The 12294-nt window shown below is 51.4% G+C and overlaps 13 non-coding genes across 13 annotated transcripts; all 13 read left to right on the plus strand.

The window, feature by feature from the left end:
• Positions 1-766: 766 nt before the first annotated feature.
• LOC126219071 (U2 spliceosomal RNA) lies at positions 767-959 on the plus strand. Its single transcript, XR_007542571.1, has one exon. It is a non-coding gene; the product is annotated as a U2 spliceosomal RNA (small nuclear RNA).
• Positions 960-1694: 735 nt separating this feature from the next.
• LOC126219081 (U2 spliceosomal RNA) lies at positions 1695-1887 on the plus strand. Its single transcript, XR_007542580.1, has one exon. It is a non-coding gene; the product is annotated as a U2 spliceosomal RNA (small nuclear RNA).
• Positions 1888-2622: 735 nt separating this feature from the next.
• Positions 2623-2815, plus strand: LOC126219082 (U2 spliceosomal RNA). The gene has a single exon (XR_007542581.1). It is a non-coding gene; the product is annotated as a U2 spliceosomal RNA (small nuclear RNA).
• Positions 2816-3550: 735 nt separating this feature from the next.
• On the plus strand, positions 3551-3743 carry LOC126219083 (U2 spliceosomal RNA). The gene has a single exon (XR_007542582.1). It is a non-coding gene; the product is annotated as a U2 spliceosomal RNA (small nuclear RNA).
• A 738-nt stretch (positions 3744-4481) lies between these two features.
• LOC126219084 (U2 spliceosomal RNA) lies at positions 4482-4674 on the plus strand. Its single transcript, XR_007542583.1, has one exon. It is a non-coding gene; the product is annotated as a U2 spliceosomal RNA (small nuclear RNA).
• Positions 4675-5409: 735 nt separating this feature from the next.
• Positions 5410-5602, plus strand: LOC126219072 (U2 spliceosomal RNA). Its single transcript, XR_007542572.1, has one exon. It is a non-coding gene; the product is annotated as a U2 spliceosomal RNA (small nuclear RNA).
• Positions 5603-6337: 735 nt separating this feature from the next.
• On the plus strand, positions 6338-6530 carry LOC126219073 (U2 spliceosomal RNA). Its single transcript, XR_007542573.1, has one exon. It is a non-coding gene; the product is annotated as a U2 spliceosomal RNA (small nuclear RNA).
• A 735-nt stretch (positions 6531-7265) lies between these two features.
• LOC126219074 (U2 spliceosomal RNA) lies at positions 7266-7458 on the plus strand. Its single transcript, XR_007542574.1, has one exon. It is a non-coding gene; the product is annotated as a U2 spliceosomal RNA (small nuclear RNA).
• A 735-nt stretch (positions 7459-8193) lies between these two features.
• LOC126219075 (U2 spliceosomal RNA) lies at positions 8194-8386 on the plus strand. The gene has a single exon (XR_007542575.1). It is a non-coding gene; the product is annotated as a U2 spliceosomal RNA (small nuclear RNA).
• A 735-nt stretch (positions 8387-9121) lies between these two features.
• On the plus strand, positions 9122-9314 carry LOC126219077 (U2 spliceosomal RNA). Its single transcript, XR_007542576.1, has one exon. It is a non-coding gene; the product is annotated as a U2 spliceosomal RNA (small nuclear RNA).
• A 735-nt stretch (positions 9315-10049) lies between these two features.
• On the plus strand, positions 10050-10242 carry LOC126219078 (U2 spliceosomal RNA). Its single transcript, XR_007542577.1, has one exon. It is a non-coding gene; the product is annotated as a U2 spliceosomal RNA (small nuclear RNA).
• Positions 10243-10977: 735 nt separating this feature from the next.
• LOC126219079 (U2 spliceosomal RNA) lies at positions 10978-11170 on the plus strand. The gene has a single exon (XR_007542578.1). It is a non-coding gene; the product is annotated as a U2 spliceosomal RNA (small nuclear RNA).
• Positions 11171-11905: 735 nt separating this feature from the next.
• On the plus strand, positions 11906-12098 carry LOC126219080 (U2 spliceosomal RNA). The gene has a single exon (XR_007542579.1). It is a non-coding gene; the product is annotated as a U2 spliceosomal RNA (small nuclear RNA).
• The last annotated feature ends 196 nt before the right edge of the window (positions 12099-12294 follow it).

Below are 12294 nucleotides of genomic sequence, written 5' to 3' on the forward strand. Positions count from 1 at the left end.
TTGCAGTACCGCCGGGATCGGCCCACCTAAAATTAATTAAAACACAGCCTGAAATGGGTTAATATTCTGCAGTGGTCAGATATTCCGCTGATAGCAAAACTTGTCGTAGTTGTCGATGTGCCCAGTAGTTAGCTGCTTACACACCACGTACTCTTTAAATTAATTTTAGATTATCGCAAGTATTCAATTTTTTTTTTTTTTTTTTTTGCCTTTAGCCGGACCCCTCTTGCAGCCGCATTACACCAGGCTGGCAATTTATGGGGGCACACAACAGTGCCTTCAGATGCCTCGTTGGCGTCTCTTATGGTCCGGCCACAGATAATTTTAATTAAATTTTTTGGAGTTATAACCTTAGCTCCTCGCGAACGTCGTCGTCGCCGCCGCACGCACGCAGAATACGTGTGTACACACACATATGCAGTAGGCGGTGGACGATGTAAGCACTCGGCTAGGTGTAGCTCGCGCCGGCCTCGCGCCGGTGTAGCTCGCGCCGGCCTGGCGCTGCTGTGGGGCGGCCGCACGGCTTCTGCACCGCCCTGGCAGCTAGCGGCGGTCAAATGGGAGTCGCCGTTTACTCTTCGACATGGACGCTAGTACTGGGCTGTTGACGATTGCTCTCGTGAATTGTCGTTCCTTCCGGCACTTGCTTTTGCGATGTTTTCGACGGTCGCCTGTTGCCATATCGGCCCGTACCACCGTGTGTCACTCCCACATGTGGAGCGCACACGCTGCAAGCATTTAGGCCCTTCCACTGCGGGTTTTCCTTATCGCTTCTCGGCCTTTTGGCTAAGATCAAAGTGTAGTATCTGTTCTTATCAGCTTAATATCTGATACGTCCTGCATCGCAGGACCAGAATATTAAACTCATTTTTGGCTCATGACGGAGTGCTAGGGGCTTGCTCCACCTCTGTCGCGGGTTGGCCCGGCATTGCAGTACCGCCGGGATCGGCCCACCTAAAATTAATTAAAACACAGCCTGAAATGGGTTAATATTCTGCAGTGGTCAGATATTCCGCTGATAGCAAAACTTGTCGTAGTTGTCGATGTGCCCAGTAGTTAGCTGCTTACACACCACGTACTCTTTAAATTAATTTTAGATTATCGCAAGTATTCAATTTTTTTTTTTTTTTTTTTTGCCTTTAGCCGGACCCCTCTTGCAGCCGCATTACACCAGGCTGGCAATTTATGGGGGCACACAACAGTGCCTTCAGATGCCTCGTTGGCGTCTCTTATGGTCCGGCCACAGATAATTTTAATTAAATTTTTTGGAGTTATAACCTTAGCTCCTCGCGAACGTCGTCGTCGCCGCCGCACGCACGCAGAATACGTGTGTACACACACATATGCAGTAGGCGGTGGACGATGTAAGCACTCGGCTAGGTGTAGCTCGCGCCGGCCTCGCGCCGGTGTAGCTCGCGCCGGCCTGGCGCTGCTGTGGGGCGGCCGCACGGCTTCTGCACCGCCCTGGCAGCTAGCGGCGGTCAAATGGGAGTCGCCGTTTACTCTTCGACATGGACGCTAGTACTGGGCTGTTGACGATTGCTCTCGTGAATTGTCGTTCCTTCCGGCACTTGCTTTTGCGATGTTTTCGACGGTCGCCTGTTGCCATATCGGCCCGTACCACCGTGTGTCACTCCCACATGTGGAGCGCACACGCTGCAAGCATTTAGGCCCTTCCACTGCGGGTTTTCCTTATCGCTTCTCGGCCTTTTGGCTAAGATCAAAGTGTAGTATCTGTTCTTATCAGCTTAATATCTGATACGTCCTGCATCGCAGGACCAGAATATTAAACTCATTTTTGGCTCATGACGGAGTGCTAGGGGCTTGCTCCACCTCTGTCGCGGGTTGGCCCGGCATTGCAGTACCGCCGGGATCGGCCCACCTAAAATTAATTAAAACACAGCCTGAAATGGGTTAATATTCTGCAGTGGTCAGATATTCCGCTGATAGCAAAACTTGTCGTAGTTGTCGATGTGCCCAGTAGTTAGCTGCTTACACACCACGTACTCTTTAAATTAATTTTAGATTATCGCAAGTATTCAATTTTTTTTTTTTTTTTTTTTGCCTTTAGCCGGACCCCTCTTGCAGCCGCATTACACCAGGCTGGCAATTTATGGGGGCACACAACAGTGCCTTCAGATGCCTCGTTGGCGTCTCTTATGGTCCGGCCACAGATAATTTTAATTAAATTTTTTGGAGTTATAACCTTAGCTCCTCGCGAACGTCGTCGTCGCCGCCGCACGCACGCAGAATACGTGTGTACACACACATATGCAGTAGGCGGTGGACGATGTAAGCACTCGGCTAGGTGTAGCTCGCGCCGGCCTCGCGCCGGTGTAGCTCGCGCCGGCCTGGCGCTGCTGTGGGGCGGCCGCACGGCTTCTGCACCGCCCTGGCAGCTAGCGGCGGTCAAATGGGAGTCGCCGTTTACTCTTCGACATGGACGCTAGTACTGGGCTGTTGACGATTGCTCTCGTGAATTGTCGTTCCTTCCGGCACTTGCTTTTGCGATGTTTTCGACGGTCGCCTGTTGCCATATCGGCCCGTACCACCGTGTGTCACTCCCACATGTGGAGCGCACACGCTGCAAGCATTTAGGCCCTTCCACTGCGGGTTTTCCTTATCGCTTCTCGGCCTTTTGGCTAAGATCAAAGTGTAGTATCTGTTCTTATCAGCTTAATATCTGATACGTCCTGCATCGCAGGACCAGAATATTAAACTCATTTTTGGCTCATGACGGAGTGCTAGGGGCTTGCTCCACCTCTGTCGCGGGTTGGCCCGGCATTGCAGTACCGCCGGGATCGGCCCACCTAAAATTAATTAAAACACAGCCTGAAATGGGTTAATATTCTGCAGTGGTCAGATATTCCGCTGATAGCAAAACTTGTCGTAGTTGTCGATGTGCCCAGTAGTTAGCTGCTTACACACCACGTACTCTTTAAATTAATTTTAGATTATCGCAAGTATTCAATTTTTTTTTTTTTTTTTTTTGCCTTTAGCCGGACCCCTCTTGCAGCCGCATTACACCAGGCTGGCAATTTATGGGGGCACACAACAGTGCCTTCAGATGCCTCGTTGGCGTCTCTTATGGTCCGGCCACAGATAATTTTAATTAAATTTTTTGGAGTTATAACCTTAGCTCCTCGCGAACGTCGTCGTCGCCGCCGCACGCACGCAGAATACGTGTGTACACACACATATGCAGTAGGCGGTGGACGATGTAAGCACTCGGCTAGGTGTAGCTCGCGCCGGCCTCGCGCCGGTGTAGCTCGCGCCGGCCTGGCGCTGCTGTGGGGCGGCCGCACGGCTTCTGCACCGCCCTGGCAGCTAGCGGCGGTCAAATGGGAGTCGCCGTTTACTCTTCGACATGGACGCTAGTACTGGGCTGTTGACGATTGCTCTCGTGAATTGTCGTTCCTTCCGGCACTTGCTTTTGCGATGTTTTCGACGGTCGCCTGTTGCCATATCGGCCCGTACCACCGTGTGTCACTCCCACATGTGGAGCGCACACGCTGCAAGCATTTAGGCCCTTCCACTGCGGGTTTTCCTTATCGCTTCTCGGCCTTTTGGCTAAGATCAAAGTGTAGTATCTGTTCTTATCAGCTTAATATCTGATACGTCCTGCATCGCAGGACCAGAATATTAAACTCATTTTTGGCTCATGACGGAGTGCTAGGGGCTTGCTCCACCTCTGTCGCGGGTTGGCCCGGCATTGCAGTACCGCCGGGATCGGCCCACCTAAAATTAATTAAAACACAGCCTGAAATGGGTTAATATTCTGCAGTGGTCAGATATTCCGCTGATAGCAAAACTTGTCGTAGTTGTCGATGTGCCCAGTAGTTAGCTGCTTACACACCACGTACTCTTTAAATTAATTTTAGATTATCGCAAGTATTCAATTTTTTTTTTTTTTTTTTTTGCCTTTAGCCGGACCCCTCTTGCAGCCGCATTACACCAGGCTGGCAATTTATGGGGGCACACAACAGTGCCTTCAGATGCCTCGTTGGCGTCTCTTATGGTCCGGCCACAGATAATTTTAATTAAATTTTTTGGAGTTATAACCTTAGCTCCTCGCGAACGTCGTCGTCGCCGCCGCCGCACGCACGCAGAATACGTGTGTACACACACATATGCAGTAGGCGGTGGACGATGTAAGCACTCGGCTAGGTGTAGCTCGCGCCGGCCTCGCGCCGGTGTAGCTCGCGCCGGCCTGGCGCTGCTGTGGGGCGGCCGCACGGCTTCTGCACCGCCCTGGCAGCTAGCGGCGGTCAAATGGGAGTCGCCGTTTACTCTTCGACATGGACGCTAGTACTGGGCTGTTGACGATTGCTCTCGTGAATTGTCGTTCCTTCCGGCACTTGCTTTTGCGATGTTTTCGACGGTCGCCTGTTGCCATATCGGCCCGTACCACCGTGTGTCACTCCCACATGTGGAGCGCACACGCTGCAAGCATTTAGGCCCTTCCACTGCGGGTTTTCCTTATCGCTTCTCGGCCTTTTGGCTAAGATCAAAGTGTAGTATCTGTTCTTATCAGCTTAATATCTGATACGTCCTGCATCGCAGGACCAGAATATTAAACTCATTTTTGGCTCATGACGGAGTGCTAGGGGCTTGCTCCACCTCTGTCGCGGGTTGGCCCGGCATTGCAGTACCGCCGGGATCGGCCCACCTAAAATTAATTAAAACACAGCCTGAAATGGGTTAATATTCTGCAGTGGTCAGATATTCCGCTGATAGCAAAACTTGTCGTAGTTGTCGATGTGCCCAGTAGTTAGCTGCTTACACACCACGTACTCTTTAAATTAATTTTAGATTATCGCAAGTATTCAATTTTTTTTTTTTTTTTTTTTGCCTTTAGCCGGACCCCTCTTGCAGCCGCATTACACCAGGCTGGCAATTTATGGGGGCACACAACAGTGCCTTCAGATGCCTCGTTGGCGTCTCTTATGGTCCGGCCACAGATAATTTTAATTAAATTTTTTGGAGTTATAACCTTAGCTCCTCGCGAACGTCGTCGTCGCCGCCGCACGCACGCAGAATACGTGTGTACACACACATATGCAGTAGGCGGTGGACGATGTAAGCACTCGGCTAGGTGTAGCTCGCGCCGGCCTCGCGCCGGTGTAGCTCGCGCCGGCCTGGCGCTGCTGTGGGGCGGCCGCACGGCTTCTGCACCGCCCTGGCAGCTAGCGGCGGTCAAATGGGAGTCGCCGTTTACTCTTCGACATGGACGCTAGTACTGGGCTGTTGACGATTGCTCTCGTGAATTGTCGTTCCTTCCGGCACTTGCTTTTGCGATGTTTTCGACGGTCGCCTGTTGCCATATCGGCCCGTACCACCGTGTGTCACTCCCACATGTGGAGCGCACACGCTGCAAGCATTTAGGCCCTTCCACTGCGGGTTTTCCTTATCGCTTCTCGGCCTTTTGGCTAAGATCAAAGTGTAGTATCTGTTCTTATCAGCTTAATATCTGATACGTCCTGCATCGCAGGACCAGAATATTAAACTCATTTTTGGCTCATGACGGAGTGCTAGGGGCTTGCTCCACCTCTGTCGCGGGTTGGCCCGGCATTGCAGTACCGCCGGGATCGGCCCACCTAAAATTAATTAAAACACAGCCTGAAATGGGTTAATATTCTGCAGTGGTCAGATATTCCGCTGATAGCAAAACTTGTCGTAGTTGTCGATGTGCCCAGTAGTTAGCTGCTTACACACCACGTACTCTTTAAATTAATTTTAGATTATCGCAAGTATTCAATTTTTTTTTTTTTTTTTTTTGCCTTTAGCCGGACCCCTCTTGCAGCCGCATTACACCAGGCTGGCAATTTATGGGGGCACACAACAGTGCCTTCAGATGCCTCGTTGGCGTCTCTTATGGTCCGGCCACAGATAATTTTAATTAAATTTTTTGGAGTTATAACCTTAGCTCCTCGCGAACGTCGTCGTCGCCGCCGCACGCACGCAGAATACGTGTGTACACACACATATGCAGTAGGCGGTGGACGATGTAAGCACTCGGCTAGGTGTAGCTCGCGCCGGCCTCGCGCCGGTGTAGCTCGCGCCGGCCTGGCGCTGCTGTGGGGCGGCCGCACGGCTTCTGCACCGCCCTGGCAGCTAGCGGCGGTCAAATGGGAGTCGCCGTTTACTCTTCGACATGGACGCTAGTACTGGGCTGTTGACGATTGCTCTCGTGAATTGTCGTTCCTTCCGGCACTTGCTTTTGCGATGTTTTCGACGGTCGCCTGTTGCCATATCGGCCCGTACCACCGTGTGTCACTCCCACATGTGGAGCGCACACGCTGCAAGCATTTAGGCCCTTCCACTGCGGGTTTTCCTTATCGCTTCTCGGCCTTTTGGCTAAGATCAAAGTGTAGTATCTGTTCTTATCAGCTTAATATCTGATACGTCCTGCATCGCAGGACCAGAATATTAAACTCATTTTTGGCTCATGACGGAGTGCTAGGGGCTTGCTCCACCTCTGTCGCGGGTTGGCCCGGCATTGCAGTACCGCCGGGATCGGCCCACCTAAAATTAATTAAAACACAGCCTGAAATGGGTTAATATTCTGCAGTGGTCAGATATTCCGCTGATAGCAAAACTTGTCGTAGTTGTCGATGTGCCCAGTAGTTAGCTGCTTACACACCACGTACTCTTTAAATTAATTTTAGATTATCGCAAGTATTCAATTTTTTTTTTTTTTTTTTTTGCCTTTAGCCGGACCCCTCTTGCAGCCGCATTACACCAGGCTGGCAATTTATGGGGGCACACAACAGTGCCTTCAGATGCCTCGTTGGCGTCTCTTATGGTCCGGCCACAGATAATTTTAATTAAATTTTTTGGAGTTATAACCTTAGCTCCTCGCGAACGTCGTCGTCGCCGCCGCACGCACGCAGAATACGTGTGTACACACACATATGCAGTAGGCGGTGGACGATGTAAGCACTCGGCTAGGTGTAGCTCGCGCCGGCCTCGCGCCGGTGTAGCTCGCGCCGGCCTGGCGCTGCTGTGGGGCGGCCGCACGGCTTCTGCACCGCCCTGGCAGCTAGCGGCGGTCAAATGGGAGTCGCCGTTTACTCTTCGACATGGACGCTAGTACTGGGCTGTTGACGATTGCTCTCGTGAATTGTCGTTCCTTCCGGCACTTGCTTTTGCGATGTTTTCGACGGTCGCCTGTTGCCATATCGGCCCGTACCACCGTGTGTCACTCCCACATGTGGAGCGCACACGCTGCAAGCATTTAGGCCCTTCCACTGCGGGTTTTCCTTATCGCTTCTCGGCCTTTTGGCTAAGATCAAAGTGTAGTATCTGTTCTTATCAGCTTAATATCTGATACGTCCTGCATCGCAGGACCAGAATATTAAACTCATTTTTGGCTCATGACGGAGTGCTAGGGGCTTGCTCCACCTCTGTCGCGGGTTGGCCCGGCATTGCAGTACCGCCGGGATCGGCCCACCTAAAATTAATTAAAACACAGCCTGAAATGGGTTAATATTCTGCAGTGGTCAGATATTCCGCTGATAGCAAAACTTGTCGTAGTTGTCGATGTGCCCAGTAGTTAGCTGCTTACACACCACGTACTCTTTAAATTAATTTTAGATTATCGCAAGTATTCAATTTTTTTTTTTTTTTTTTTTGCCTTTAGCCGGACCCCTCTTGCAGCCGCATTACACCAGGCTGGCAATTTATGGGGGCACACAACAGTGCCTTCAGATGCCTCGTTGGCGTCTCTTATGGTCCGGCCACAGATAATTTTAATTAAATTTTTTGGAGTTATAACCTTAGCTCCTCGCGAACGTCGTCGTCGCCGCCGCACGCACGCAGAATACGTGTGTACACACACATATGCAGTAGGCGGTGGACGATGTAAGCACTCGGCTAGGTGTAGCTCGCGCCGGCCTCGCGCCGGTGTAGCTCGCGCCGGCCTGGCGCTGCTGTGGGGCGGCCGCACGGCTTCTGCACCGCCCTGGCAGCTAGCGGCGGTCAAATGGGAGTCGCCGTTTACTCTTCGACATGGACGCTAGTACTGGGCTGTTGACGATTGCTCTCGTGAATTGTCGTTCCTTCCGGCACTTGCTTTTGCGATGTTTTCGACGGTCGCCTGTTGCCATATCGGCCCGTACCACCGTGTGTCACTCCCACATGTGGAGCGCACACGCTGCAAGCATTTAGGCCCTTCCACTGCGGGTTTTCCTTATCGCTTCTCGGCCTTTTGGCTAAGATCAAAGTGTAGTATCTGTTCTTATCAGCTTAATATCTGATACGTCCTGCATCGCAGGACCAGAATATTAAACTCATTTTTGGCTCATGACGGAGTGCTAGGGGCTTGCTCCACCTCTGTCGCGGGTTGGCCCGGCATTGCAGTACCGCCGGGATCGGCCCACCTAAAATTAATTAAAACACAGCCTGAAATGGGTTAATATTCTGCAGTGGTCAGATATTCCGCTGATAGCAAAACTTGTCGTAGTTGTCGATGTGCCCAGTAGTTAGCTGCTTACACACCACGTACTCTTTAAATTAATTTTAGATTATCGCAAGTATTCAATTTTTTTTTTTTTTTTTTTTGCCTTTAGCCGGACCCCTCTTGCAGCCGCATTACACCAGGCTGGCAATTTATGGGGGCACACAACAGTGCCTTCAGATGCCTCGTTGGCGTCTCTTATGGTCCGGCCACAGATAATTTTAATTAAATTTTTTGGAGTTATAACCTTAGCTCCTCGCGAACGTCGTCGTCGCCGCCGCACGCACGCAGAATACGTGTGTACACACACATATGCAGTAGGCGGTGGACGATGTAAGCACTCGGCTAGGTGTAGCTCGCGCCGGCCTCGCGCCGGTGTAGCTCGCGCCGGCCTGGCGCTGCTGTGGGGCGGCCGCACGGCTTCTGCACCGCCCTGGCAGCTAGCGGCGGTCAAATGGGAGTCGCCGTTTACTCTTCGACATGGACGCTAGTACTGGGCTGTTGACGATTGCTCTCGTGAATTGTCGTTCCTTCCGGCACTTGCTTTTGCGATGTTTTCGACGGTCGCCTGTTGCCATATCGGCCCGTACCACCGTGTGTCACTCCCACATGTGGAGCGCACACGCTGCAAGCATTTAGGCCCTTCCACTGCGGGTTTTCCTTATCGCTTCTCGGCCTTTTGGCTAAGATCAAAGTGTAGTATCTGTTCTTATCAGCTTAATATCTGATACGTCCTGCATCGCAGGACCAGAATATTAAACTCATTTTTGGCTCATGACGGAGTGCTAGGGGCTTGCTCCACCTCTGTCGCGGGTTGGCCCGGCATTGCAGTACCGCCGGGATCGGCCCACCTAAAATTAATTAAAACACAGCCTGAAATGGGTTAATATTCTGCAGTGGTCAGATATTCCGCTGATAGCAAAACTTGTCGTAGTTGTCGATGTGCCCAGTAGTTAGCTGCTTACACACCACGTACTCTTTAAATTAATTTTAGATTATCGCAAGTATTCAATTTTTTTTTTTTTTTTTTTTGCCTTTAGCCGGACCCCTCTTGCAGCCGCATTACACCAGGCTGGCAATTTATGGGGGCACACAACAGTGCCTTCAGATGCCTCGTTGGCGTCTCTTATGGTCCGGCCACAGATAATTTTAATTAAATTTTTTGGAGTTATAACCTTAGCTCCTCGCGAACGTCGTCGTCGCCGCCGCACGCACGCAGAATACGTGTGTACACACACATATGCAGTAGGCGGTGGACGATGTAAGCACTCGGCTAGGTGTAGCTCGCGCCGGCCTCGCGCCGGTGTAGCTCGCGCCGGCCTGGCGCTGCTGTGGGGCGGCCGCACGGCTTCTGCACCGCCCTGGCAGCTAGCGGCGGTCAAATGGGAGTCGCCGTTTACTCTTCGACATGGACGCTAGTACTGGGCTGTTGACGATTGCTCTCGTGAATTGTCGTTCCTTCCGGCACTTGCTTTTGCGATGTTTTCGACGGTCGCCTGTTGCCATATCGGCCCGTACCACCGTGTGTCACTCCCACATGTGGAGCGCACACGCTGCAAGCATTTAGGCCCTTCCACTGCGGGTTTTCCTTATCGCTTCTCGGCCTTTTGGCTAAGATCAAAGTGTAGTATCTGTTCTTATCAGCTTAATATCTGATACGTCCTGCATCGCAGGACCAGAATATTAAACTCATTTTTGGCTCATGACGGAGTGCTAGGGGCTTGCTCCACCTCTGTCGCGGGTTGGCCCGGCATTGCAGTACCGCCGGGATCGGCCCACCTAAAATTAATTAAAACACAGCCTGAAATGGGTTAATATTCTGCAGTGGTCAGATATTCCGCTGATAGCAAAACTTGTCGTAGTTGTCGATGTGCCCAGTAGTTAGCTGCTTACACACCACGTACTCTTTAAATTAATTTTAGATTATCGCAAGTATTCAATTTTTTTTTTTTTTTTTTTTGCCTTTAGCCGGACCCCTCTTGCAGCCGCATTACACCAGGCTGGCAATTTATGGGGGCACACAACAGTGCCTTCAGATGCCTCGTTGGCGTCTCTTATGGTCCGGCCACAGATAATTTTAATTAAATTTTTTGGAGTTATAACCTTAGCTCCTCGCGAACGTCGTCGTCGCCGCCGCACGCACGCAGAATACGTGTGTACACACACATATGCAGTAGGCGGTGGACGATGTAAGCACTCGGCTAGGTGTAGCTCGCGCCGGCCTCGCGCCGGTGTAGCTCGCGCCGGCCTGGCGCTGCTGTGGGGCGGCCGCACGGCTTCTGCACCGCCCTGGCAGCTAGCGGCGGTCAAATGGGAGTCGCCGTTTACTCTTCGACATGGACGCTAGTACTGGGCTGTTGACGATTGCTCTCGTGAATTGTCGTTCCTTCCGGCACTTGCTTTTGCGATGTTTTCGACGGTCGCCTGTTGCCATATCGGCCCGTACCACCGTGTGTCACTCCCACATGTGGAGCGCACACGCTGCAAGCATTTAGGCCCTTCCACTGCGGGTTTTCCTTATCGCTTCTCGGCCTTTTGGCTAAGATCAAAGTGTAGTATCTGTTCTTATCAGCTTAATATCTGATACGTCCTGCATCGCAGGACCAGAATATTAAACTCATTTTTGGCTCATGACGGAGTGCTAGGGGCTTGCTCCACCTCTGTCGCGGGTTGGCCCGGCATTGCAGTACCGCCGGGATCGGCCCACCTAAAATTAATTAAAACACAGCCTGAAATGGGTTAATATTCTGCAGTGGTCAGATATTCCGCTGATAGCAAAACTTGTCGTAGTTGTCGATGTGCCCAGTAGTTAGCTGCTTACACACCACGTACTCTTTAAATTAATTTTAGATTATCGCAAGTATTCAATTTTTTTTTTTTTTTTTTTTGCCTTTAGCCGGACCCCTCTTGCAGCCGCATTACACCAGGCTGGCAATTTATGGGGGCACACAACAGTGCCTTCAGATGCCTCGTTGGCGTCTCTTATGGTCCGGCCACAGATAATTTTAATTAAATTTTTTGGAGTTATAACCTTAGCTCCTCGCGAACGTCGTCGTCGCCGCCGCACGCACGCAGAATACGTGTGTACACACACATATGCAGTAGGCGGTGGACGATGTAAGCACTCGGCTAGGTGTAGCTCGCGCCGGCCTCGCGCCGGTGTAGCTCGCGCCGGCCTGGCGCTGCTGTGGGGCGGCCGCACGGCTTCTGCACCGCCCTGGCAGCTAGCGGCGGTCAAATGGGAGTCGCCGTTTACTCTTCGACATGGACGCTAGTACTGGGCTGTTGACGATTGCTCTCGTGAATTGTCGTTCCTTCCGGCACTTGCTTTTGCGATGTTTTCGACGGTCGCCTGTTGCCATATCGGCCCGTACCACCGTGTGTCACTCCCACATGTGGAGCGCACACGCTGCAAGCATTTAGGCCCTTCCACTGCGGGTTTTCCTTATCGCTTCTCGGCCTTTTGGCTAAGATCAAAGTGTAGTATCTGTTCTTATCAGCTTAATATCTGATACGTCCTGCATCGCAGGACCAGAATATTAAACTCATTTTTGGCTCATGACGGAGTGCTAGGGGCTTGCTCCACCTCTGTCGCGGGTTGGCCCGGCATTGCAGTACCGCCGGGATCGGCCCACCTAAAATTAATTAAAACACAGCCTGAAATGGGTTAATATTCTGCAGTGGTCAGATATTCCGCTGATAGCAAAACTTGTCGTAGTTGTCGATGTGCCCAGTAGTTAGCTGCTTACACACCACGTACTCTTTAAATTAATTTTAGATTATCGCAAGTATTCAATTTTTTTTTTTTTTTTTTTTGCCTTTAGCCGGACCCCTCT

Source organism: Schistocerca nitens, unplaced genomic scaffold (assembly GCF_023898315.1).
Source record: "Schistocerca nitens isolate TAMUIC-IGC-003100 unplaced genomic scaffold, iqSchNite1.1 HiC_scaffold_139, whole genome shotgun sequence".
In the NCBI taxonomy this organism is placed as follows: domain Eukaryota; kingdom Metazoa; phylum Arthropoda; class Insecta; order Orthoptera; family Acrididae; genus Schistocerca; species Schistocerca nitens.